Source organism: Podarcis vaucheri (assembly GCF_965113315.1).
Source record: "Podarcis vaucheri genome assembly, chromosome: 1".
Classification (NCBI taxonomy): Eukaryota; Metazoa; Chordata; class Lepidosauria; order Squamata; family Lacertidae; genus Podarcis; species Podarcis vaucheri.
Genome location: NC_138759.1, coordinates 91,812,493 through 91,837,922, shown reverse-complemented (window position 1 = coordinate 91,837,922; position 25,430 = coordinate 91,812,493).

Genomic DNA, 25,430 nt, shown 5'->3' with positions numbered 1-25,430 from the left:
AAATCTATTAAAAATGTACTGCAATCTAGTAAATACATATCTGAAATGGGGTGGGTGAGAAATTCAGAAAGTTTGAACTGAATCAAACAATGCAGAAATCAAAAGATAGCCATCCTTCAAAAACTGCGCTTCTCTGAATTTTGCAATGCAGTTCTCTAAGATATCTGAGCAAAAATGCATCTTCTAGGGTAAAGTATGCATCGAAGTGCATACATTAGTGAAAATAACATATAATAATGCATTGTCTTGCAAAAAAATGTATATTATGCAAAATTCTATACTAACGTTTATACTAGGAGAAAATCACACTAAAATGCTGGTGAATTTTCATGAGGAGTTTTCACAAAGTAATGTGGAGAACTGAATTTAAGACAAAGGGAAAAATTGAAATTGACAGATTTATCCATCCTTAATCTGAAGCCATCCGATAGTTTATACTATCTGTCACTTGGAGCATATATTTGCTAAAAATCAAATGAATGTGGTGTGGCAATTTAAATTCCAGACTTGTATAAGAAAGACTAGGTCCAAATTCTTGCTCATCTCTGAAGCTAAATGCATGCTGCACTCTCTCAGCCCATTTTGCCCCACAGAATGGTTATGGGGATAAAAACCCGTTTATAGTATGCCCCCTTGGGAGGCAAGAGCAACATGTGGACTATTTAAAGCCATTGCAATTAAGTATGATGGCTTCATAACAAAGAACCCTAATAGTGGTATGTTTATGAGACCGAGGCTTGAATCCAATGCAGTGCTACACAAATTATTTCACTGGTGTAAGGATCCAATCTGATGCAACGGAAATTTCTACCTCTTCTCCCCCATGCTCCCCTATCTCTGCTATCAGGTTTTCCCCAACCCTCCAGAGCAGATTCAGGTGGGGTGTGTGTGTGTAGGAGGATAGGGGGCAGTTATGTTGCATGAATATTATTTTTTGTGCTAAAAGAATGAATGCATCAGATACCTGTCTAAGTCTGAGAATTGTCTGCTTCCATTTTGTGCATGAAGCATTCCTAGATTTGCATGAAAGAGCATGTTCTTTGCTTCCTGAAGGTCACCAATATGTGCCTGAGTGTGTGTGGCTGGATATTTATGAATGCAAAGTTGGACTTTCAAGTTTCTGCAGCCAATATTCTGTCATGCCTTGCAAAAACTTTTTCTATCTAAATTGGAAAATTATTATAGTGAAACTTAGATTTTATTATTATTATTTTCCTGCTCTCTGGGGTTTTCTTCCTTACTAAGACCTGGACTTTTCTTTTTAGAAATATTTGTTTATGCAAAAGTTGTCACAAAGTACAAGTTATTAAATGCTTGCTGGGTTTAGAAAAGTGTGGATCTCTCAAAATTAAATAGATATGCCACTAGCAAAAAGACATATTGAATAATAAAATACTCAGTGTGCCTTGCACTGCATTGTTGTGTAACTCTACATTTATTTATAGATTCTGAGTTTATAATGGGCTTCGGTGTATCGCTGCTTTATGGTTTGCCAATGCACCCGGAGGGAAAGTTCATTCTAATCAAATTTAGTATCACAGAAATAAGCGCTGAGACAAATCAACAATCCTCTGGCATTGTAAACATTGTAAAAAAAGGGGGGAAGACAGATGATTATGTTGCTAAGTTGTTTCTACCTTGAAACAAATTCTCTATGGTTCTGCTGTTGCTTCCTTAACTATGGATTCCTGCTCTCTTTGTGCACAGAGTTGTACTTCAAGGAAGGCACAGAGCCAAACTAATACTAAAGGAACATAGAATAACCAGTGTCTAGATTGCTATGTTATGACTATGATTATACTTTGGGGGATGATGGGTTTGGTTAGAACTGTAGTTCTTAAGCTAGTTGGGGACAAGCAGATTTCAGGATTAGAAAGATTATGTATTTTTTTAAAAAAACAAACAAGCAAGGAAGCAAACAAAACTACCCTGTCTTATTCTTTGAAAAGGTAGAGAACAGATCAATAACAAAAACAGTAAAACCAAATACACATCCAAAACAGATACCACACCATCAAAATAATCAGATAACCAGCATAATAATCCCAGCTGCACGAAATAGATGCCAGGTGCCACTCAATGTATTTTGTCTGTGGCAGAACTCTGACACTGGGTAGCAACTTGCACAGGAGTCAACAGGGTGTCCCTATTTGATTGAAGTGGAAGAAGTAATGATTGAATCATCATGGTCATGGATACATCCAGCGTTTTCTTTTGAGGGCGGTCCAGGGTACATAGTACTGGCACCTCCCCCCCCCCCAAATGTTAAAAGTGTGGCCCTTACTGTAACAACTTCATTGAAAGTACTGACACCCTTTTCTTTTCTTTTTTAAAAACAGGATACAGATGTTACTTTCTGGCAATAATTTGCATGGAAATGGTAGAGTATATTTAGATGCCATAAGTCCAGTGAACTGCCACCAGAAATCCTCTATATGGCTAAATCCCGTGCTCTGGCTACTCTGTGCAAAATGATGTATTAGCACTCGCATTACCTCACTATTATTCACACTGCCTTGTGCTACCATGCTTTCACTTCCACATTCCAAAGTTTAACTACATTTCCTGGGCTGTATTCTCAGCTGGTGTTAGACAGCCACTCTCTAATTGCTCTCCAGAAGGTATGTTGATTTACTCCAGCTGGCAAATTGGCATACATTCTGTAATAATCTCGAAGAATTTCTCATTTGGTTTCATACGCACTCAAGATGTGTGGTTATTATTTGTAACAACTTACTGCATTCCCACTGTGATTCAGTCATTAGTTAAACAGGCAGGTGATTCTGAGTTACCTACATGGAGAAATATTTACAGTATTTCCCCACTGTTAACAATCAACTGATGAAAAAGAAATTGTCAACATCAGAAGCTGAGGGCTGAGGCTGAGATGAAAACCATCTGTGTTATAAAGATAAGGAAGGATGAACACAGGCAGGCGAGATGCCTTCGCCTTTGGGAATCCAGTTGAGTTTTATTAACTCTGAAGGACCTACCATTCATTTGCAGATAAATAGTTTAGCCCACCATCTACATAAACTGTGCACAAATAGAGGGGAGGCCCATTTTAAATACCAGCACTGAAGAGAAGAAGTCCAGTGCATTCTACACTGCTCACTCCACAGATCAATGGCTTGATGCAGCCTCCACAAGTTGACCATATTGTGCGAAGAGCCCCTTGAACACATTTCCATTAGGGTTAACCAATAAAATGGAACCTATCCCTGTAACTCTATGCTTTGGTCCATCCCCATGCCTGATTCTCACCTTGCATTGGTGCCTTTAGTTTTGCTCCCATCCTCCAACCACCATTCAGCTAGTTCTTAAAAAGAATTCTCAACCTTTACGCATTAAACTTCCAAGGCAGTTAATAGAGACCAAAGCCACCCTTCCAATTTATGCCAGGGCTAAGCTATAACTGTGGGTACCCTAAGATTCAGCCTTAGGGTTAAGTGTTTTGACAATGGGGGTGGGAGGGAAAGGTGGCAAATTGGGAGGTGGAGGCATTTTGTTGAAGCAAGGCAAGAGTTCAGGATCTGGACAGGGCTGTGTGTGATGTTGGTGATGTCATAAAAGCAGGAGTCCAGCGTTTCAGCACTAGTCTCCTTTGGACAGCATCTTAAGTAAGAGCTTCCTGCGGGCATATGGCTGGCCATTATGGGAACAGAATGCTGGACTAAATGAACTTTTGTTCAATCCAGAAGGGCTCTTCATATGTTCTTATGAGATGTAGCTTCATCTGTGTAGCTTGTTCTGCATTTGGTGAAAGAAGCCTGCTCATTAAAAGTGGCCTTGAAAGCCTCAACTAACAGTTTCAATTTGGGGTAGAGTAGGGAGAGTGACTGTAGTTTTTTTCTATAACTACTGAGCTAGGAATCAGAAGAGGAGAATATGATTTCTGTAGGGTGGAGAAAGTCTACCACAACTAGGGCTAGCTTGGAGGATAATTTCTTCTCCTAATCTTCTGTTCTCATTCCTCACAACCATGGACAAAGAAGCAGGGACAGAACAGTATGGAACTGTCCACCAAACTATGCATGCAGCCTGGACAGCTTTGAAAACTGTGGCTCCCACACCTGAATTTTGTTGACACCCCCCAAAAAACAGTTGACATCCTGTGGATGGGATGGTGAATTGAGGGAAGGAATTTGGCAAGAGCATGGATGTTTCTCTATGCTAGATGAATTGCAAGGACTGGGTTTCATTAGGAATTAGGAGATGGAATTGTGGGATGGGGCCCAGCGTGCAGAAGAAAAATGTTACTGCACTGTTGACCAGGCAAGGGCCAAAGGTCAGGCTCTGATATCAATAATTATAAATGAGGCCATCCTCCTTCAGCTTTGCTCACTGTGGAGAGGTAGCTAGGAAAAACCCTGACTCAGACACAGACCTGACACAACTGATCTGCAGATCATGAACAGGGCTGCCTTAAGCATATGCAGTACCAGGGTGCAAAGATCCGCCCAGTCCCCCCCCCCAGTTGCCCAGGCCCAGGCGAGCAGGAGGGTGGAGCCGGCCTGCCGCCTCAGCGTCTCACTGGCTCGGTTGCCCCCAAACTTGCGGCACAAAGCCGCTTGCAGTAGAAGAGCCCACCGTGGCGCTCTGACCGACAGGCAGGCTCTTCCCTGGACTCAAATCTTGGGCCCCGGACTCTTGGCCTGGTCCCCTGAGAGCCCGGTGCCCAGGTGTCCCACACCCCTAGTGCCTATGGGTAAGACAGCCCTGATCACGAAGCTTGGCTGCCAGAATAGCATGAAGAAGCTAACTCAACCACAGAATGTCTATAAGGCAGGGGCCAGAACAGGGAAAAGGGACCAGCAGAGCTAGCAGCACATGCAGCAGCATTAGATGAAGGAGCTCCAAGCCAGCAGAGAACGACAAGATGGGGTATGCCTGAGGCAGTGGCGGACATCGGTGCTATGGCACCCAGTCCTTGTGCTGCCTTTCCAAAGGTGAGTAAGGAGGTGCCCAGCTTTGGGAAGGAGACATGAGGGCTCTGAAAGGGTCCTAGAGCCCTGGCATCTCCTTCCTAAAGCTGGGAAAATGCTAACTAGACTTAATGGACTATGAGAAGGCACGCCTCAGCCACTTGCAGAACCTTAAATGTTCCCCTGCCTGAGATGGGGAGTGCTAGCATTGAAGACTGTGTGTAATTGAAACCTGTATGATTAAGATAATAGACCCAGAGTTTGTCTAATAAAGAAGTAAGAGTCCCAACAAGCTTTGAAAGTGGATTCAAAAGACTTCTAGCATTTAGCGCCATCCAAACTCTTGACCCCAAAAGCAACTACAGTACCTCACACAACTTGGTTGCATTTATCTACAAGGCAACCTAGCAAATCTTCCCTCAAATAGATTTATTGGGCTATGTTATTTCTGTTTTTTGCAAAGAAATGACACTGTTGTAAATAATGGGCACCCTCTTCCCCAATATAAAATATAGATACAGCCAGTCTGAAATGATTGCTGTCACCAATCTGGAGGATGAACCTTACAACCCTTGGCTGGCTTTATTTTAGCCTCTGCTCCGTATTGATCAAACCATAAAATGGGTATATTAATATCAAAGGAAAACAGTACCTGAATCATTGGGGAGGTGTTTAATAGGGTTGAAAGTCCATAAATTCAAAAGTAGCTCATAACTCATGTGGACAAATTCTACAGGGAAACATCACAATGGGCAGAATAAGGGGCATTCTATCATCATGCTATACAAAATAATCCACTCTGTTGTTTATCAATACATCTCTGGCATTAAAACAAATTATGTCATCTAATGGCGATGGCTGAAGCACAGCCTTAGCATTTATGTAAGACTTCAGATTGTTCAAAGAATTTCACACACACACACACTATATGAGTGATCCTTATAACAACCCGGCAGAGTAGATCAATACTATCCATGATTTTGATGAGTTCTCTCCAGGTTTATCCTAGCAACAATGCTGTGAAATAGGTTAGACTGGGAGGCAGTGGCCCAAGATGAACAAGTGAGCCACTCCAGGTAATTTTAAAAGCCCATGCCTTGCCAGAGTCAGCCGGGGAAAGAGTTTGCCAGGAATCTGTGCTTACATGCTCATTTGGGGTTGTTTGTTCTTCTTCCCCTACAGGTAACTTTAAAAGTTTGTGCCTTGCTAGTGGTGTGAGGAGAAAGAAAAGAGGTAAAGGGCTTTTGTCTTGGGGCTCTTTGCCTGGGGCTAGTGAGAGCCCAGCACATTCCTCCAAAAGGAAGGTGGAAAGAGTTATCTTAAATCGGGAAGTTCTTAACGTTCAATGTTTCATTATGTTTTTATATTCTGCTGGAAGCCGTCCAGAGTGGCTGGGGAATTATCATCATCATCTTCATCATCTTCATCTCACATGGAGAAAAGCCATCAGGTCCAATTCAACCAGTGGGAGCCAGTGTAAAGGCTCCTGCTAGGGCAACAGGGCTTTCTCCCTCTTCTTCCCCTGCATGCCCCTACAACAAATCAGCTCTTGGGAGGGGAACAACACACAGGAGGAGGGGAGGGAATGGGATGCTTGTTTTAACATGATGCTGAGCTCTTCTTTTCATAGATATCTGGGTTTCCCATGGAATTTCCCCATCTCCCCATTATTATTGTGAGCTGCTCTTGAGCTCAATGCAATTGTTGGAAAAGTGGAATACTACTACTACTACTACTACTACTACTACTACTACTACTACTAATTTATTACTTATACCCCAGCCATCTGACTAGACTTCCTCAGCCACTCTGGGCGGCTCCCAACAAAATACTAAAAATACATTAAAACACCAGTCATTAAAAACTTCCCTAAACAGGGCTGCCTTCAGTTTTCTTTTAAAAATAGGATAGCTGCTTATTTCCTTGACATCTGATGGGAGGGTGTTCCACAGGGCAGGCGCCATTACCGAGAAGGCCCTCTGCCTGGTTCCCTGTAACCTCACTTCTCACAGTGAACCGCCAGAAAGCCCTTGGAGGTGGACCTCAGTGTCCAGTCCGAACAATGGGGGTGGAGACGCTCGGAAATGAATCAAAATTCAAAAGGGGAGGGGAACATGGCTGAGTGGAAATTGAACCTGCACCTCCTAGGCCCTACTCTTACCTTGAAGTGGCGCCTTTCAGGAATGTCAACCTGCCAGGGAGGAAACAGGAAAGCAAATAAGTTAAAGAGGATTAGTTTGCAGGTATGATTTGCAAGGCTGATTTGCAACATCATCATCAACAGAATAGGATTCTCTTCAAATATTTCATTTAGAATGTTCAGTATGATGTAAAATCCTGTTATGAGATGACCACAATGTTTCCAGGAAAAGTGTCTATTTTTTTAAAAAAAGGTTCCAAAGCAGCCTTTAGTCAGAGGATGGGAGCAGCGGCCAGGATGTAGCCATGAGTGGGTGGCATTATGTGACCACAGTATGAACACTTTAACCTACTTCCACACATGCAAAATAAGCAAAATTAGGACTTGCTTTGTGGGTAATGTAAAAGTTAGTGAAACTTCTACCCTCCCCACAATTTGGTGACACGTTAATCAGGATCCTTGCAAGATGACCTGAGAAAGGAAGAACGAATCATCCGGCCTGTGTCCATGAGATTAGCAAAACATCCTGCTTTGCAGATAAACTCATGTAATGAAATGTATAATGTCATCTGCTTTATCGGAGTTGGCGGATTCCCTCATTTGTGTTCTTATTTACAATGGGAGGCTGAGCTTTGGATACAGACATTTTAATCTTTTGTTTTTATTATTATGATTATTTGTGCAAAGCAAGAGAAACTTCATTGCTCAAATTGCACCACTAATCTCTTCCCATTCTGTCCTCAAAGAAATAGTAATTTACAAGGGTTCTATCTTGTTTTATGGAACCACTAAAGGGAGGGGCACTGGACATTCGATTGGAGAGAGAAAAATGTGTTATTCTTGTTGTTTGAAAATCCAAGCATGTGACATGATCCCTGCATGGGTTTAAAAAATAGCATGAAGAAAACATTATGAAAATGCAGCGGTAGCTAAGATGGTTCAAATATGCAAAATGTACATACCAATTAAATCCAATTGTGTGTGACTTTTTAAAAAAGAAAGCCATACGCAAACAGAAAGGGCCCATTAATTTCTGCAAGCTGGAAAACACACATCTAATTTCATTTTATTATTTTTATTCCTTCTTTTCAACAATGCTCATTTTTGTTGTGTTTGTCTATAAACTACTCCATTCAAGGAAACAGAAAATAAGAGTCCAAACAGCAAAATGAGAAAACACAGTCTTACCGTCTTGGATGTAGCCAGCTAAATCATGTTAGCCTAAGCAGACATTTTGGCATGATTAGTCTTATGTAAATTGATGCAGAAGTAAACCAGGATGAGGAGTGACAGAAATAATAATAATAATAATAATAATAATAATAATAATAATAATAATAATTTATTATTTATACCCCGCCCATCTGGCTGAGTTTCCCAGCCACTCTGGGCGGCTCCCAATCAGTGTTAAAAACAGTACAGCGTTACATATTAAAAACTTCCCTGAACAGGGCTGCCTTAAGATGTCTTCTGAATGTCAGGTAATTATTTATCTCTTTGACATCTGATGGGAGGGCGTTCCACAGGGCAGGCGCCACTACCGAGAAGGCCCTCTGTCTGGTTCCCTGTAGCCTCACTTCTCACAATGAGGGAACCGCCAGAAGGCCCTCGGCGCTGGATCTCAGTGTCCGGGCTGAACGATGGTGGCGGAGACGCTCCTTCAGGTATACAGGACTGAGGCCGTTTAGGGCTTTAAAGGTCAGCACCAACACTTTGAATCGTGCTCGGAAACGTACTGGGAGCCAATGCAGATCTCTCAGAACCGGTGTTATGTGGTCCCGGCGGCCACTCCCAGTCACCAGTCTAGCTGCCGCATTCTGGATTAATTGCAGTTTCCGGGTCACCTTCAAAGGTAGCCCCATGCTACCTTCGACTTTTTGTGCACTGTCGTCACACTGGAAGATTGGATGGGAGAGTGTTAACAGGTCAGAAGGCCTGCTTAAAGCTGGTTAAGCCTGGCACACGGTTTTGTTAGGTAAAGTGCAGGCAATGTGTTGTCATGGAAACTAAATGGTTAGAGAGTAGCTTTTTGATACTGGCCATGGGGGGGGGTGATCAGAGAAGAGGGGTAAGCCTCCCTCCCTCCCAGCTAAGGATGAGGTAATTGAGTTTTTACTGTGTGAAGAGACACAACATTCTGACCCAGAGATCAAGAGAGCTACATGAAACTTAAGCACAGTAGGCTGTTACCTGTCTCCCTGGAGTTCTGATGAGTGCCGTGGAGTTTGGCTGCCTGCTAAATAAGCTCATATGTTATAAAACATTGATCAGCTTCTAGTGCACTCCTTACAAGGCAAACTGAACCTGTGAAATTTCTGCAGTCTTGGAACTTCTCATAACTCAGAGTGGGAGTATGTGCTCTCTGTCAGAAGAGTGCAAAGAATCCAAAGCTGACAGCTCAACAGGAGTGGTCTCAAGCATATGGCAGAATAGTACTTATAGTTTACAGCACAGTTTGGTGTGCATTAAGTATCTGTTTTAATTTTCCCTTTTCACCCTTAGTCCCTATAAATGCCTATAAATCCCCATAAATTAAGATGGTTATAAATGTCTCAAACTGACAGTAATTGATTTGTATGAAGGATGCTAAGCCTTAAAAATGGAGGCAATGAAAGTACTTTTGTTACCTATGGAAAATATTTCAATTAAAAAATGTTATTGATACAAAAAACTTTTATTAATGATCAACAATCTAAGCATACACATAATTATGCATAATGTCATATCCATACTAATTATGCTATATATAATTTAACACAAATTTGTTTATATATACAGAAATGTTTATCTGAGTATATACTGTTGTTTCATTTTAACTCATTTTATGTAATTGTTGCATGTCATATGTCTAAATATAGCCTAATAACTTAATTTTTTTTAAAGGAGTGCTCTCAGAGATCACTCTAAATCTCGCTGACTAGCTGGAGGAGTGTGTGTTATTAGAACATTAGAATTATACACACACACAGTATTCAAGAGTTCTGTTTGAGGTCAACTAAGCTGCACGTACTGGAGAGCAAAGGAGACTGTGGAAGGCATCTTCAGTAAACTGGCATGCAACTGGAACATATATTTTTTTTTCTGTGCTTGGTTGTGATAATAGCTGAGGTAACAAAGAACAATTGTTTTCTACCTAGAGACCATGATTTCAACTCCATCCATTTCTTAAGCCTGAAAAACTAGTATCAACTATATATTTTGACAAATACCTATTCCCCAATCTACATTATTGTCGCCATCCCTTTTTTACCACTGCAAAATGTAGCTGATTCCAGGGCCCCTCCACATCTCACCAGTTTTACATTCTTTGCAACACCTTCTCATTATATGGCAATCAAAACAACTGCAAAATAATGCTCATTATGAAGAAATAATGAACTAGCAAAAAACAAACATCTGCTTTGCAGAATTTCAAAGGGTAGTCTTTTGACTGTAGATAATGCATTTTCCAGATTGGAATATGTGAACATTGTGAGTTTTGGGAAAGAATAGCTGGCTTTGCTATTCTCTAGACATCCCCCCCTCTTTTTATAGGCAAGAAAGAGAGAAAGAGTCCTGCTGAGCCAAGCCAAAGGTCTAGCTCACTATTCTGCTTCTAACAGTGGTCAGCCAGAAGCCTCTGGGAAGTCAAAAGAAGGCATAAAGTGACCCCTGACTCTAATAATCAGACTAACGTGTCTCTGGACATGGAAGCATGCAATACTAGATTTCTATTTCCACTTCACACATTTTGCCATTCTGTTAAAGTATTCCTGCTCCTTCCCCCCAAGCTATCCATGGGGAGGTAGCATTGCCCTGGCCCCAGAGAGAAGGCAGACACAAAAATAGGTTAATAAGCATGCGCCAGCCAATCTTGCACAACAACTGCTCCAGTGCCCCTTGTGGGCATTGTTAAAAATTATTGACAACTATCGATTATTAGTTCCCCCCTCTCTTTGTACTGCTTGACACAGAGTGGGCTTGGTTGTTAGCAGGGCTGTCTTAAGCATATGCGGTGCCGGGGTGCAAAGATCCGCCCGGTGTCGTCCCCCCAGGTTGCCCAGTCCCATATAATAATAATAATTTTTTATTTATACCCCACACATCCCAGTCCCAGGTGCGCAGAAGGGCAGAGCCGACCAGCTGCCTCTGCATCTCACTGGCTCAATCACCCCCCAACTTGCACCGCAGAGCCCATCGCGGCACTCTGACCGTCTGGAAGGCTCTTCCCCAGACTCAACTCTTGGATCCTGGACTCTTGGCCTGGCGCCCCTGAGAACCCAGCACCCGGGTGCTCCTCACCCCTAGCACCTATGGGTAAGACAGCCCTGGTTGTTAGTCTGGTGGCTGGTGCAGAAGCAGTTGGTGCAGCACTTCTCTGACCTCCCATCACTCACATTGCTATGGCAGTCCAAGAAGGGGTGGGGTGAAGTGTGACACACACACCCCTCTCTGTGTGCGTGTCTCACCTCATATTGCCATTTCATAGCTTCAACACCTGAAGTTATTGAGCTCCATCTTTGCAAACCACCCTCGATGTTTCCCTCTGAAGGTGATGGCAAGCAACCAGAAGACAGCCTTGCCTTCAACGGTACTAATTCACTGGTGTTAATCAAAGAAATAGCAGCTAGGTGTACCCACTGTGGCTAATTTTCTTGCTGAAGTCGCCTGAAAATTATATTCATCAGCTTGTTAAAGAGGTTCACAAGAGGAAACCCTGTAAGCACAAGCAATGCATGCACACATAGTCAAACTTTTTAAGCTGACTTTCTCTCCACCACCTGCCCTGTCTAGAGGGGAAGGGGCCATTTCATGTAAAGAAAAGGAGTCGTGGGACCACTGCTGCTTTTCATGTAGAACGATGGAGTGACATGTGAGTCGACACTTTATGATTATGAAATGTATCCATATTATCAAGTAACCCACCTGCCTGTTGTTAAGAGGTGATTACCGGGAAAACGACTCATTGTGTCAGCAAAATGCCTGAGTACAGCTCCCAGCTGAAGTTCCACTGACCTTAAGATGCAGAAAATGGTAAATGCCCTTGAAACAATGCTTTTTGTTCTAGCCTCTTTTGAAGCAGACCCAGTCTTAACTGCTACAAGTCGTGCTGGTTTTTTTGAGTTGCGGAACTCTGCAAAGATTATTTTTTAAAAGGCAAAAATAAAACAAGAGTATCAATAGAGAGGAGAGGAACATTGTCTGCTTTTTAAAATCCCTGTTGCTCCTTTTGAGCATGCAACAGCATGAAACTTGGAGAAGACACATTTTGAACATTTCTAACTGTTCTCAGCTGCTGAGAGAGCAAAATGGTGACACTGGTTAGGCGAGAACATAATGAAAGGGCTTTATTGGAAGTAGCTGGGCCTCTTGAGAGCCTCTTCTTAGTTAAACCCATTTATATATAAAAAAGATGAGTTTGTATTTTTCCCCCACACTGGGAACTTTGATGATCAAGGACCATCCATGTATTGAAAGCTGAGGTCAAGGACATTACAATTGGTTTGAAAGAGGGACGTGTCTGTTGGAAACGCTGAAAGCCACTTGTCCATCAACTTGGTTTCTCTCTCTCCTTCAGAGATCTATCGCAGACAAATTGCATTTTCCCCCTGTTATAACTTTGGGCAATAAGCAGTGGCAAAAATAGAAAGAAAGGAGAAAAAAACCCCACTTCTGACAGTGCTGGTTCCTTTTGAACAACAGAGATACAGTGAAATAAACAAACCTTTTAAGTATATGACCAGCTGCAGTAAAAGGGACAGCATGTGTGATTTAGAAGAGGACTTCTGCATGGACAAAAGGGCTTCTGAAGGTCCCCGCCTCCACCATCATTAGCAGAGCAGGGCCCAATTTGAGAAAGCACCTTTAAATCTCACTAGATTTTAATCTGGAGTGGGTGAATCCAGACTGTTTCCAGAATCTGTCACTTTTGCATGTTGTTCACCTGGAAGCCCATTTCATCTGCAAACCCACATTTTATCATGATGTATAATGGACCAGAGCCTGGCGTGCTCTGGTCTCTGGGGTCACGAAGAGTCAGACACGACTAAACGACTAAACAACAACAATAATCAAAATGCCTGGTGTCATAAATGAAAGCAGTATATAAAGTTGTGTCTTATCTTGGAAATTCATTTTCTATTAACAAATGCCATTTTCTAATAAACCTATTTGGTGCTTGTCTTTCACTATCACTTTTGCAATAGGCATGTTTCATTAACAGTGCTCTTGTCCCATAGTTTCTAACCAAAAACCAATCCTGGGAGATATTCAGTGCAGCTCTCTTTACATCCCACTGACTTCAGTGTGGTGTGAGCAGCCTTTATACATGATTTCTTCTTCTCTGAGCATCTTTCACAATAAATTGAATTTTAGAGCTGTTTTCCTTTTACTCTGGCACCCCACACCATGGGGCTGTTGCGAAGTGCATTGAGGCCAATTCTCTTACACATTAGCTTCCCTCTTTCTGCTTCTTGTGGAAATGCTTAATTGTGGGGCCATTTATCAAACCTGTGATTTCCAAAGCTCCTTCTTAAAACTGCCTCCCAGGAGAAGCCTTCAGTTCCTCAGGTCTGACAACCACATAAATTATTTTTAGGTGTTAGAGTCCTCTGTTATTTGTAGGTGAGTTATGCTGTTCACTTAGGGAAGCTCTTGGGCCCCTGAAGAAATCTCCTGTGTGATTGCTTTCCAACACCATGCATTATGAAAAGTAGCCTCAGCTCCTGGCCCTGAATCTTGAGCCTGTCTCATAACAAATGGTCTCAATTAATGAAAACCCTGCAAAGGCTATGGTAATGCCAGCCTGAAAGAAATGCATTGGTCAAAACTGGAGGTAAGAAATTTTGCTGGAATGAATTCTTTGAGGTGAAAGAGATAGGGTGCCACACACCCCTTCCAAATGTCAACTTCACTTGCACCTGATCCAGACAATGTTTCGGGAACAATGTCTCCAGAATGCAGCCTGCACAATTATGTTTTTGGGTTAACATGGGTTTATAGAAGCATCTTCATCCCCATCATTCAGCCTGGACACTGAGGTCCAGCTCCGGGGGCCTTGTGGCAGTTCCCTCACTGCGAGAAGTAAAGTGACAGGGAACTAGGCAAAGGGCCTTCTTAGCAGTGGCCTCCCAGTAGAATGCCATCCCATCTGATGTCAAGGAGATCAAGAACTACACAACTTTTAGAAGACATCTGAGGGCAGCCCTGTATTGGGAAGTTTTTAATGTTTTTATATGTGCTGGAAGTCGCAACCAAGGTAGGTGGGATATACAGAATACCATTGTTTTTATATTTTTATTATCATCAAAGATATAAGTTTGCGCTGCCCACAAAAAAGATGATGGCTCCTCCACCTGGGTTCACCCTAGAAAGTATGTGTATTATGGAAGAAGATGGGGAAAGTTGGTCCAGCAGGTAGCTGTAGCAATAGTGGCAAGGTGTGCAAAGGTGAATAGCTCTAGCAATGGCAGTGAGGTGTGCAAAGAGGTGTACAATAAAAATGTGTGTTGTGTTCAGACCAGGCATAGGACAAGTCTGAGAAGGTAAATCCAGATTAAAGGGAGGGGGATATGGGGTGGCATTTTTGATAAGGATTACATTGTGTAAGCATGGCAGAAAGAAAAGAAAAAAACACCCTTGCCTGCATGAGGGGCACAGAGTTCCCAATCAGGTGCCCACTGGTAGCGCAAAAGTTACAGCTGCACAAGGAGTCTATGGGTTGCACACATCCTCTTGTGATTCATCTGTTTAGGTATGTCAATTCAAGGCAGTAAATATTTTGCTTATCTCTTTCACACAAACTGTTTGACTCTGTAACAGTTAGGGGATAATCTTCAAAAAAGAATAATAAATGCAAAGCTGCAGATGAATAATATCACCCAATTAATTCAGGAAACTCTGAGGTCGGGGGAGGCGGGGAACCGTCTCAACATCGCAGGTGACAGAAAAGGTCACAGAACTGCATATGTATTGTTTTGCCCTTTGCTATTTAAGAAGTTAATTAAGTTGCAGTTTCTGTGTTTGTACATTTATTAATGCATGTATTTAATCAGTCTAGTAATTAGTTCCGCAGTTAAGCTAAGAACAGCAGCCTACTACCTGAGGCTCCGAGGATCAGTCTCATTTGTCCATGGCCATGGCAGCAGAGAAACGGAAGGAGCTAGATGATTTCCAGTCCGGGGGTGTGGGGGTGGGAAATGCACAATAGGCTGATCTTTATAGTATTTCTGAAATTGACTACCTCATCTAAACAAAACACCCAGGACCCATACACCAATCTGCATAACCACACGCACACATGGTTAAACTAGACCTCATTAATAGAGCCAAAGTGGGTTGGCCGTTTTGCTTCCTGATTCCTTCAGCCCTGTATCGAAACCAGGCAGGCAAATGGCGATCAGCTGATTGGTGCCACTTGCAAACCTCACTTTCATCAGGAAGTGATGTCTTTACCTGCCCCACACCTGGTATTATATATGATGTCAGGTCATGGGCAGACGGAGGGAAGGAGCAGCACCAGACCTCCCATCAGCTGTGGGGCTGGGCTTACAGGGAAAGATGGAGAGAGATGAGGGGAGTTTGAAGCAGCGTGGGCACAGCAGCAGCACTGGCTTGGCTCAATTGCTGCACTTACACTGTGCCTTGCAAGCAGAAGGTCCCAGGCCCAATCCCACTACTTCCCACACCTCAGAGCCTACCGTGTCCATGGAAACAGGGGCCCCTCTGGCTCTGTTGGTGGGTCCTGCTGCTCTGGTTCCTATGCATTGAGCCCCATCCTCTCGTCATCCCCCATCACCTTGTGAGTACTCCCTACACTGACCTCTCCTTCCCCATCCCCAGCTTGCTCCAATGTGTCCCTGTTCCAGCTACACCCCCACCAGGATCCTCTTCCTCCTCCCTGTTGTCCTGCCACTTCATGATTTCAAGGCTCAGGGAACACCTTCATATAGTGAAAGATTTGACTGCAGGGGCAGGGCCCCACTCACAAACATGCAGCTGACATGAAATCATTTAAAGAAGTACTAATTAAAAAAAAATCCAGGAAAAGAAGACAATAAAAAATATTAAATGATCAGTTTGTGCAGCCCTCCCAAAAAATAATGAATAAAAATGGCAGAAGTCATTGTGGTTCTGCCTTGGCTATTTGTTCCCATTTCTGGCCTTCCATAGCAACGCAAAACAAGAAAAACCTGTTAAAGCAGCCAGGAAGTTCTTTAGCTAAAGGTCTTGATCAACCTAACCAAAATGCTTTCACTTGTCTTTTTAAAACAAAAAACAAAAACAAAACAGAAACCATTGACAGCTGGACATTCAAAATAGCCGAGATCCCAGTTTCACATTATTTTTCTCCTCTGTCCAATTACATCCAGCTATTTCCCCCCCAGCCATTACTAAGGATCTGTGTGCACAAAATGTACAGAAATGTGTCAAATGAGAAAAGTAAAAGGCTGTGTGAAATCTTCTTTTTTATCTGCTAGATGGGAACAAAAGCGATGCCAGGAGATTACACAGAAAGGAGATTTCAGTCGCCTGAGTACAATCTACATAACAAATCCTAAAATAACACATTGGATGTACAAGGGGAGACAATTGAAACCCTGCTTGAATAATCAGGTGTTCTTTTTAAAGCTGGGAAATTGTTGTCTGATGTATTTTTAAAAGACTTTTTTGGGGGGGACGCTCTCTAAGTAGTTTTTCTGCCCGCTGCAAGTGAAGCACCTTCCATTTCTTTGCCTGGCTGAATATGCAGATAAGAAAGGTGCCTTCATTTACTAATTTTCTCCAAGCATTAGATAAAATTACACAGCAGGGCAAGTCTAGGATTAGATGTAGGTCGGGTAATGTGAGGTCTACTACAGCTAAAGTGCCATTCCACTCCTATTAAACACAGCATTGTTAACTTCATGTGCCAAATGGAACATTTCAGAAGATAGCACAAAGCCAGCATGAATGGCTTCATATTCCGCAATGAAGTCCTTGCATATATACCAAGGATGAGGATACTGCAGACCCCTAGATGTGGATAGACTCATGTTCCCATCAGCCCCAGCCAGCATGTCCAACATTCATTCATTCATTCGTTCGTTTGTTCTTTTAAATTTATTTATATATAGCTGGTGGGTGGTGTACATCTGCAGACCCTCCAAGTGTCCCTGTTTTCCAGGAACAGTCCTGAATTTACAGAAGCTGTCCCGGTTTCTGATTTGATCCCAGAATGTCCCACTTTTCCTTAAAGGTAAAGGTAAAGGGACCCCTGACAGTTAAGTCCAGTTGTGAACGACTCTGGGGTTGCGACACTCATCTCACTTTACAGGCCGAGAGAGCCAGCGTTTGTCCGCTTCTGCAGACAGTTTTTTTCCGGGTCATGTGGCCAGCATGACTAAGCTGCTTCTGGAGAAGCCAGAGCAGTGCACGCAAATGCTGTTTACCTTCCCGCCAGAGTGGTATCTATTTTTCTACTTGCACTGCATGCTTTCGAACTGCTAGGTTGCCAGGAGCTGGGACAGAGCAACGGGAGCTCACCCCATCATGGGGATTTGCACCGCCGACCTTCCGATCGGCAAGTTCAAGCGGCACAGGGGTTTAAACCATAGCGCCACAATAGGTTGTCCCTATTTTTATAGGAAAAATGTTGGAGGGTATGGAGCTATGCAGTGCTATTTTCCTAGAAAAAGAGGTGCCAGAACTCACCATGAACACCTCCCTTGTTCTCTTATAATGGCAATGGCGCCCACCTGAGAGGTGCCAGAACTGTGTTCTGCTAAGTTCCAGCTGAAAAAATGCTGGAAGTGTTTAATGTTTTATGTTTTTATATATGTTGGAAGCCACCCAGAGTGGCTGGGGCAACCCAGCCAGAAATAATAATAATAATAATAATAATAATAATAATAATAATAATAATAATGGAATAGGGTGTCCCTATTTTCATCAGAGAAATGTTGGAGGGTATGTAGGTAATGGAGGGTGTGCAGGATAAAAATATTGTCTATATGGTCACTCCCCTGAGTTGCCAAGGTCTGTTGGGGGGACTTCCAATGATCAGCTTTCAATGGCTAATTAGATAGATTGCTTTTGGCCATGGCTGTCTCTCTCACAGCTATTGCTTAACAGCCTGGGGTGGGTGACCACGACAGACCCTCCTTTGGATGTCTGGAAACATGTGGGAAGTAACAAGGAAAGGTCAGTTTGAGGAAGAGAGTGATGTCATCCTACTAGGGGAGGCAGCAAGAGATTTTGCTCTCCTAAGAGTCTCACTAAGCTTCAGTAACTTACACCGGAGGCAAGTTACTTAGTTTACTGCTCTGATACATCTTCTTTTTGGCTAAGGTGACATTTCCCATAAAGTTTGTTTATCCTTTTGGATAAATGAGAGTGTAAGTGTTCACTGACTGGGCAGGGAGTAGGGGAGGGAGGAATTGCATTCTCACATTGATGAGCCACAGGAAGAGAGGGTGTTCCCTCAGCAATTCTCTACTATTCAGCAGAATTCTCTAGTAGCAATGACCGCTCCCCGCTTAAAACGGGGGGCGCCCTTTGCATGGGCGCGTGCAGCCCCTAGATCTGGAGCGGCCCCAACAGCATAGGCTTGGCTTTGCCTTCCCTCAGGTGTGATACCTGGAGGTCTCCGCCTACCTCAGTCAGTTGTCCAATCCCATCTGGGGGAAGCGTTGCCAAGGAGACCAGGCCAGGTAGGGGAGGGATTACCTGCCCACACAATAGAGGGAGGATCTTACCTAGGAATCCTCACTTGGCTCCAGAGCTTCTCCCACCCTACCCACCCTCAGTTAATGTCTTATTTTGCAGGTTAACTTTTCTTCACAGGTTTTGCAGGTTAACTTTTCTTCACAGATATGCGGGCGCTGCTACGTTAAGGTCGCTGTTATTTTTTTTTTATAATAAATTTTTATTGCATTTTTTTTCCAAATTGCAGATAAAACAGAAAGGAAAAAAAACATAGAAAATAGAAAGAAAGAAAAGACAAAAAATCACAACCATTTCAACAACTTATTTCGAATTTCTATCGGACTTCCCCACGTCTCCCACATAATGCATTCTTGACAATAAAATTATCAGCAAGTTATAACCTTGTTTCATGTGTTTCTTTGTACTTTCAATTGCAGTTTAAGTTTAAATCTCTTATTTTCCACTTATTCTAAAAATATAACACATTATCATTTTCACCCATTTAAACTTTGATTTTTTCATAAATATTATCCAATTTCATATATACTCCACCTTCATTGCTGGGGCTAACATTCCAAGTCACGCGGCATCTTAAGATTCATATAACTTATAATACTTTTGCAGATAGTCCTTAAATTTTTTCCAATCCTCCTCCATTACTTCTTCTCCCAGATCTCGGATCCTTGCAGTCATCTCGGCTAGTTCCATGTAGTTCATCAATTGCGTCTGCCAGTCCTCCAGTGTGGGTAAATCTTGAGTCTTCCAGTGCTTAGCAATAAGGATTCTTGCTGCTGTAGTAGCGTACATGAAAAAAGTTCTATCCTTCTTTAACACCTTCTGGCCGACAATGCCCAGAAGGAAGGCCTCCGGTTTCTTGGGGAAGGTGTACTTAAACACCTTTTTTAACTCGTTATAGATCATTTCCCAGAAGACCTTCAATCTTGGACAAGTCCACCAAAGGTGAAAGAATGTCCCCTCAGCTTCCTTACATTTCCAACATTTATTATCGGACAAATGGTATATCTTAGCCAGCTTGACCGGGGTAATGTACCACCTGTATACCATTTTCATAATATTTTCTTTCAGAGCATTACATGCAGTAAACTTCATACCGGTGGTCCATAACCTCTCCCAGTCTTCAGACATGATATTATAACCAATGTCCTGAGCCCATTTTATCATAGCTGATTTAACTGTCTCATCCTGAGTGTTCCATTTAAGCAGCAAGTTATACATTCTCGATAGTAACTTGGTCTTTGGTTCTAACAACTCTGTCTCAAGTTTCGATTTTTCCACCTGGAATCCTGTTTTTTTGTCTAACTTAAAGACCTCATTAATTTGGGCATAGTGTAACCAATTTTGCACCTTATCCTTTAGTTTTTCAAAGCTCTGCAACCTCCAATTACCTCCAATGTTTTCTATTATTTCCCAATATTTCGGCCAGCAGGCCTCCATATTGGGTTTTTTCCGAGCCTTGGCCTCTATTGGTGATATCCACCTCGGAATTTTACTTTCCAATAAGTCTTTGTATTTTTTCCAGACCATATATATTGCTTTTCTGACAATATGGTTTTTAAACATTCCGTGTGTTTTTCCCTTGTCATACCACAAATACGCATGCCAACCTAGCGAATTATTAAAGCCTTCCAGATCTAGGACATCAGTGTTTTCTAACAGAATCCAATCTTTCATCCAGCAGAAGGCCGCAGCTTCATAGTATAACCTTAAGTCTGGCAGGGCAAACCCCCCTCTCTCCTTTGCATCAGTTAGTATTTTAAACTTTATTCGGGGCTTTTTGCCCTGCCAGACAAACTTAGAGATGTCCTTCTGCCACTTTCCAAAGCATTCCACTCTGTCCACAATCTGCAAGGCTTGAAACAAAAACAACATTTTTGGCAAAACATTCATTTTTATAGCTGCAATTCGGCCTAACAAGGATAGTTTCAATCTTGACCAGATTTCTAAGTCTTTTTTAACTTCTGACCAACATTTCTCATAGTTATCTTTAAATAAATTCAAGTTCTTAGAAGACAGATTGACCCCCAGGTACTTCACTTTTTTGACAATGTTTAGTTCTGTTTCCTTCTGAAACCCCTCTGTTTCAATAGCTGTCAAATTTTTCCCTAACACCTTGGTTTTTTGTTTGTTCAACTTAAAACCCGCCACCCGGCCAAATTTCTGAATCAATTCCAAAACTCTTTTTGTACTAGATTCTGGCTCCTGTAATGTTAAGACCAAGTCATCTGCAAATGCTTTCAGTTTATATTGTTTCGCTCCGACCCATATTCCTTGTACCTGCCGATCCTTCCTTATCATATTCAGCAAAACCTCCAGGACTGAAATAAACAATAAAGGGGAAAGGGGGCACCCCTGACGTGTTCCTTTTTCAATATGAAGTTCTTCTGTCACCACATTGTTCACTATCAACTTAGCTTTTTGTTCTGAATAGATTGCTTCTATTCCATTCTCAAACCCCCTTCCCACTCCCATCCCTTCCAAGTTTTTCTTCATAAATTTCCAAGAAATATTGTCAAAGGCCTTCTCCGCATCAATGAAAATTAGCACTGCTTTAGTGTTAATATTTGTTTGTAAGAGTTCCAGAATATCGATAATATTCCTAGTGTTATCAAACAAATGTCTACCTGGGAGAAAGCCAGCTTGGTCCTTATGGATTACTTCATTTAATACTTTTTTAAATCTATTAGCCAAAATATCTGCAAATATTTTGTAATCCACGTTTAGGAGTGAGATGGGACGGTAGTTCTTAAGTTGAGTCTTTTCAGTTTCCACTTTAGGTATCAGTGTGATGAATGCTTCTTTCCACGTATCTGGTGCCCTCCCTCCCCCCATTATCTGGTTGCAAACCTCCATTAATGGTTGTATCAAGTAGTCTTTTAACATCCTGTAGTACTTGGAGGTAAGACCATCAGGGCCTGGAGATTTGCCTAGTTGCATATTCTGAATGGCATCCTCAATTTCCTGTTGTGTTATTTTACAGTCCAAGATTGATCTCTTCTCTTGAGATAGTTCTGGTAGGCCATTGTCTTTCAAGAAGTGTTCTATCTCAGTTGCTTCCTCGGACCCTTGTGTATACAGTTTTTTGAAATATTTCTGGAAACACTTTCTAATTTCTCCCGGTTTCTGAATATTTTTCCCTTCAACTTCTAGGTTGGTAACATAGTTTATTTTTTGTCTCTTTTTCAACTGCCAGGCTAGCAGTTTCCCACATTTATTCGCGGATTCAAAAGATCTTTGTTTCATTTGTTTGATTTTCCATTCCACTTCTTGGTTGATCAATTTCATATATTGTGACTGGTGGAATTTGATTTCTCTTAAAGTCTCTTTTGATTTTGGGTTCAATCTCAATTTTTTCTCTCCATCTCTTATCTTCTCTAATATCTTATCCTTATTCCCATTCCAGAATTTTTTCTTAATCGTATTCTGTTGTATCAGAAACCCTCTCATAACAGCTTTGCTTGTGTCCCAGATTATTCTTTTTTCCACCGAGGTATTCAAGTTGATTTCAAAATAGTCCTTTAAAGCTTTTTGGGCCTTCTTTACAATCTCTTGATCTCTTAACAGGTTGTCATTCATTTTCCATCTGAAGGAATCGGCAGTAGTAAATCTCATTTCCATTTTCAGAGCGTTGTGGTCGGAGCAAGTCTTTGGGCAGATTTCTACTCTTGTAGTCTTAGGTGCCAGCCCTCTAGTTGTCCAAATTTGGTTGATTCTTGTCCATGACAGGTGGGCCTCAGAAAAGAAAGTTCCTTCTTTACCTAGGGGGTTTCTTGTCCTCCATAGGTCAATCAAATCCATATTGTCAGTTAGTTCGAAGAAAGTTTTTGGTAGTCTTCCATCCTTGGTCAGGTTCTGGTTCTGTGACTTATCCATATAGGTAGAGACAACCCCATTCATGTCTCCCATCATGATGATATTAGAGTAGTCCAAATAGTCCAGTAGTGTCTCATGTAGCTTCTTGTAAAATTCTGATTTCCCCTCATTTGGTGCGTAGATTCCTAATATCAAAACTTTTTCTCCTTGGATTTGTATTTCAATTGCCAGGATTCTTCCTTGTTCATCTTTAAACAAAAATTTTGGTGATAAATTCTCCTTTGCATAGATCACCACGCCTCTCTTTTTAACTCTGTCTGATGAAATAAATTCTTGGCCTAATCTTTTGTTTATTAACACTTTCCTATGAGACCTGGTCACGTGGGTTTCTTGCAGACAGATTATGTCCAGATGTTCTTTCTTCAAAATATGGAAAATCCTTTTGCGTTTTTCCGGGGAATTTGCGCCATTAATGTTCCAACTATACAGCTGTAGAGACATCCTGTATCAATCTGTTGTTGCTCTTTATGAGGTGTCTTCTTTTTTATCCAAATCCGAGGGTGCTGGCTCTTTTCCAGACTCTGGTGGAGGCCAAAGGGCTGCTGCTCCCTTCTGCAGGTCTTCTCCGTGATCGTGTAGAAACTTCTGGCTATCCTCTTTCGTTTTGATTTTAATCTTCTTTCCTTTGTAGTTGAATGATAGGCCTTGTGGAAACTCCCACCTGTAAGGTATTCCACTACTTCTCAGAAGTCCAGCTAGGTCAGTGTAGTTAGATCTGAGATCCAGTAGTTGTTTAGGAATATCCTTGTAGATTTGTGCTCTTCTGTCCTGGATCTCAAGTGCTTTATTAAAATGTAGGTCCAGTAGTTTGTCTCTCTCCTGCTTGGTCCTTAAGATAATCAAGCAGTCTCTAGGCCTGTCTTTCCTGGCAACTCTTCCCAGTCTGAATGCCGTTGTTATTTTAAAATCTGTATCTTCCTTTATACCCCAGAATTTAGAGAATTCTGCTGTCAAAAAGTCGGTCAAATCCTCTTTCTCAATCTCTGGGATAGAGCGTAATCTTAAATTATTTTCCCTGTTTCTCAGTTCCGCCATAGACAGGTAGGCCTGCTGGTCGCTGATATGTTTATGTAGCGGCCTTACCTCTCCTTTCAATTCATCCACTTTCTGGATTGCTTGACTTGCTTTTTCATTCGCGGCCTCGGCCAATTTCCGATTTTCAGATGTAACGTCTTTTAAATTCCCAATGTCTTGTGAATGCTTAGCCACCTGTTCAGAGAGTTTGGTAATTGAAGATGTGGCTAAGTCAATTTTTGCTGTTTGGTCATCAACCTTTTTGTTCAAGATTGCAAATTGTTGTAGCATTTCCTCTAAAAGAGTGCCAGATCCCCCTGCTGCCATATCCTCAGTTGTTGGCTGTTCAGCTTCCTTAGATGGAGCTGTTGTTGAGGGTACAGCTCCCTGTAAAACAGCAGGGACTGAAGATCTGCGAGCCTGAGAAATCAGAGTTGTTTGTACCAATTGGCCTTTCCCTGCTTTCGACGCAGCTCTTGTTTTTGGTGGGCCACTCATTCCACACCTGTCTTTGGAATCAAGGTCAAGCTATCAAATATTCCATGGGAAAGACAGGCCTCAGAGTAGAAAACCAAACCACAGAGAGTCAAAACAAAGTTGGTTCTCAGGAATTTGTAAATCCCAAACTCCACTAGAGGGAGTATTGTTACAGTTCAGGAAAGAAGAAGCAAAGTTTCAGTCGCCATTAAAGTTCCAGCAGTTAAATAAATTAACAGTAGTCCTTAAAGAAGACTTTTTTCCACTGGCAGAGTCCTTTCAATGTTACCACAATAGTCTATCTGAAGGTGCAAGATACAGTTATTTAATTGTATCCTCCAATGATGCCTCTATGTATCCATTTCAACTTTGTATATGTATCCGCAAAACAGCCCTTTTCCCCCTGCAGGTCCGGAGCTGGGGTTTTTAAAGTTTTTAAAGTCCACAAAAGGAGAAGGTCTCCGAATAAAATCAACACAATAGCAAAGAATAAAAAGGCTTGCCTTTCCCTTCAGTTGCTAGCTCCACCAGACGCATGATACTTCCCGTTTTAAAATCCCTTTCTATTGCTTCCAGCTTGTCAGTTCCTTTGCCTTTGATCACTAAGCACTACCGGGAGACGGACTTCCTTTTTCTCGTCTCCCGCTTTCAGCCAAATTATCAATTTACAGTCCCGAATTTAGTACTCTTCTTACTCACGAGTAGATGGTTTAGAGTCCAATGCTTAAGGAAGAAAGGTCGGCGCTCATCAGCAACAGCCGCGCGGCTTCACTCCCGCAGAAAGAGCGATGAATCCACAGCACCGCTTCCCCTCTGCGCTTCCGGAGCCCCTTACAGGGTCCCTTCTTCGTTTTGGGGGTCGCTCTGGGTGCCCGCCGGATCCCACGGCCACGAGCTCACTCTGCTCGTGGTTTATCTTAATGGGTCGTCGCTTTGCCGCAGCGAACGACCCTTTCCTGCGGAGCCCCTCTTCGCAGCGCAAAGAGGACCGCCATTACTTGTTTCGCACCGCCTCCGGAAGTCCGTTAAGGTCGCTGTTAAAGGGCCGGAAAGGAATTTCCCTGCATTGGCAGGTTTCGCCTTTCCCGTAGCAAAACGTCACAACTTTGGCGGTATCAGGCCTTGGGTGGAATCCTTTTGTCCATCTTCCTCTTGCGGCGGCGATACCAGGGTTCCCCGTTAAAGGGGTTTTCTGAATGGAGGCTTTGGCCATACACCGAAAGGTCGTCATTGCTCTCTCCTGCGGTGGCGGCGTTACGGGGGCGGCCATCTCTGCTTGAACATATGTTCTCCAGAGCCGGCCCATCCCCCCCACACAC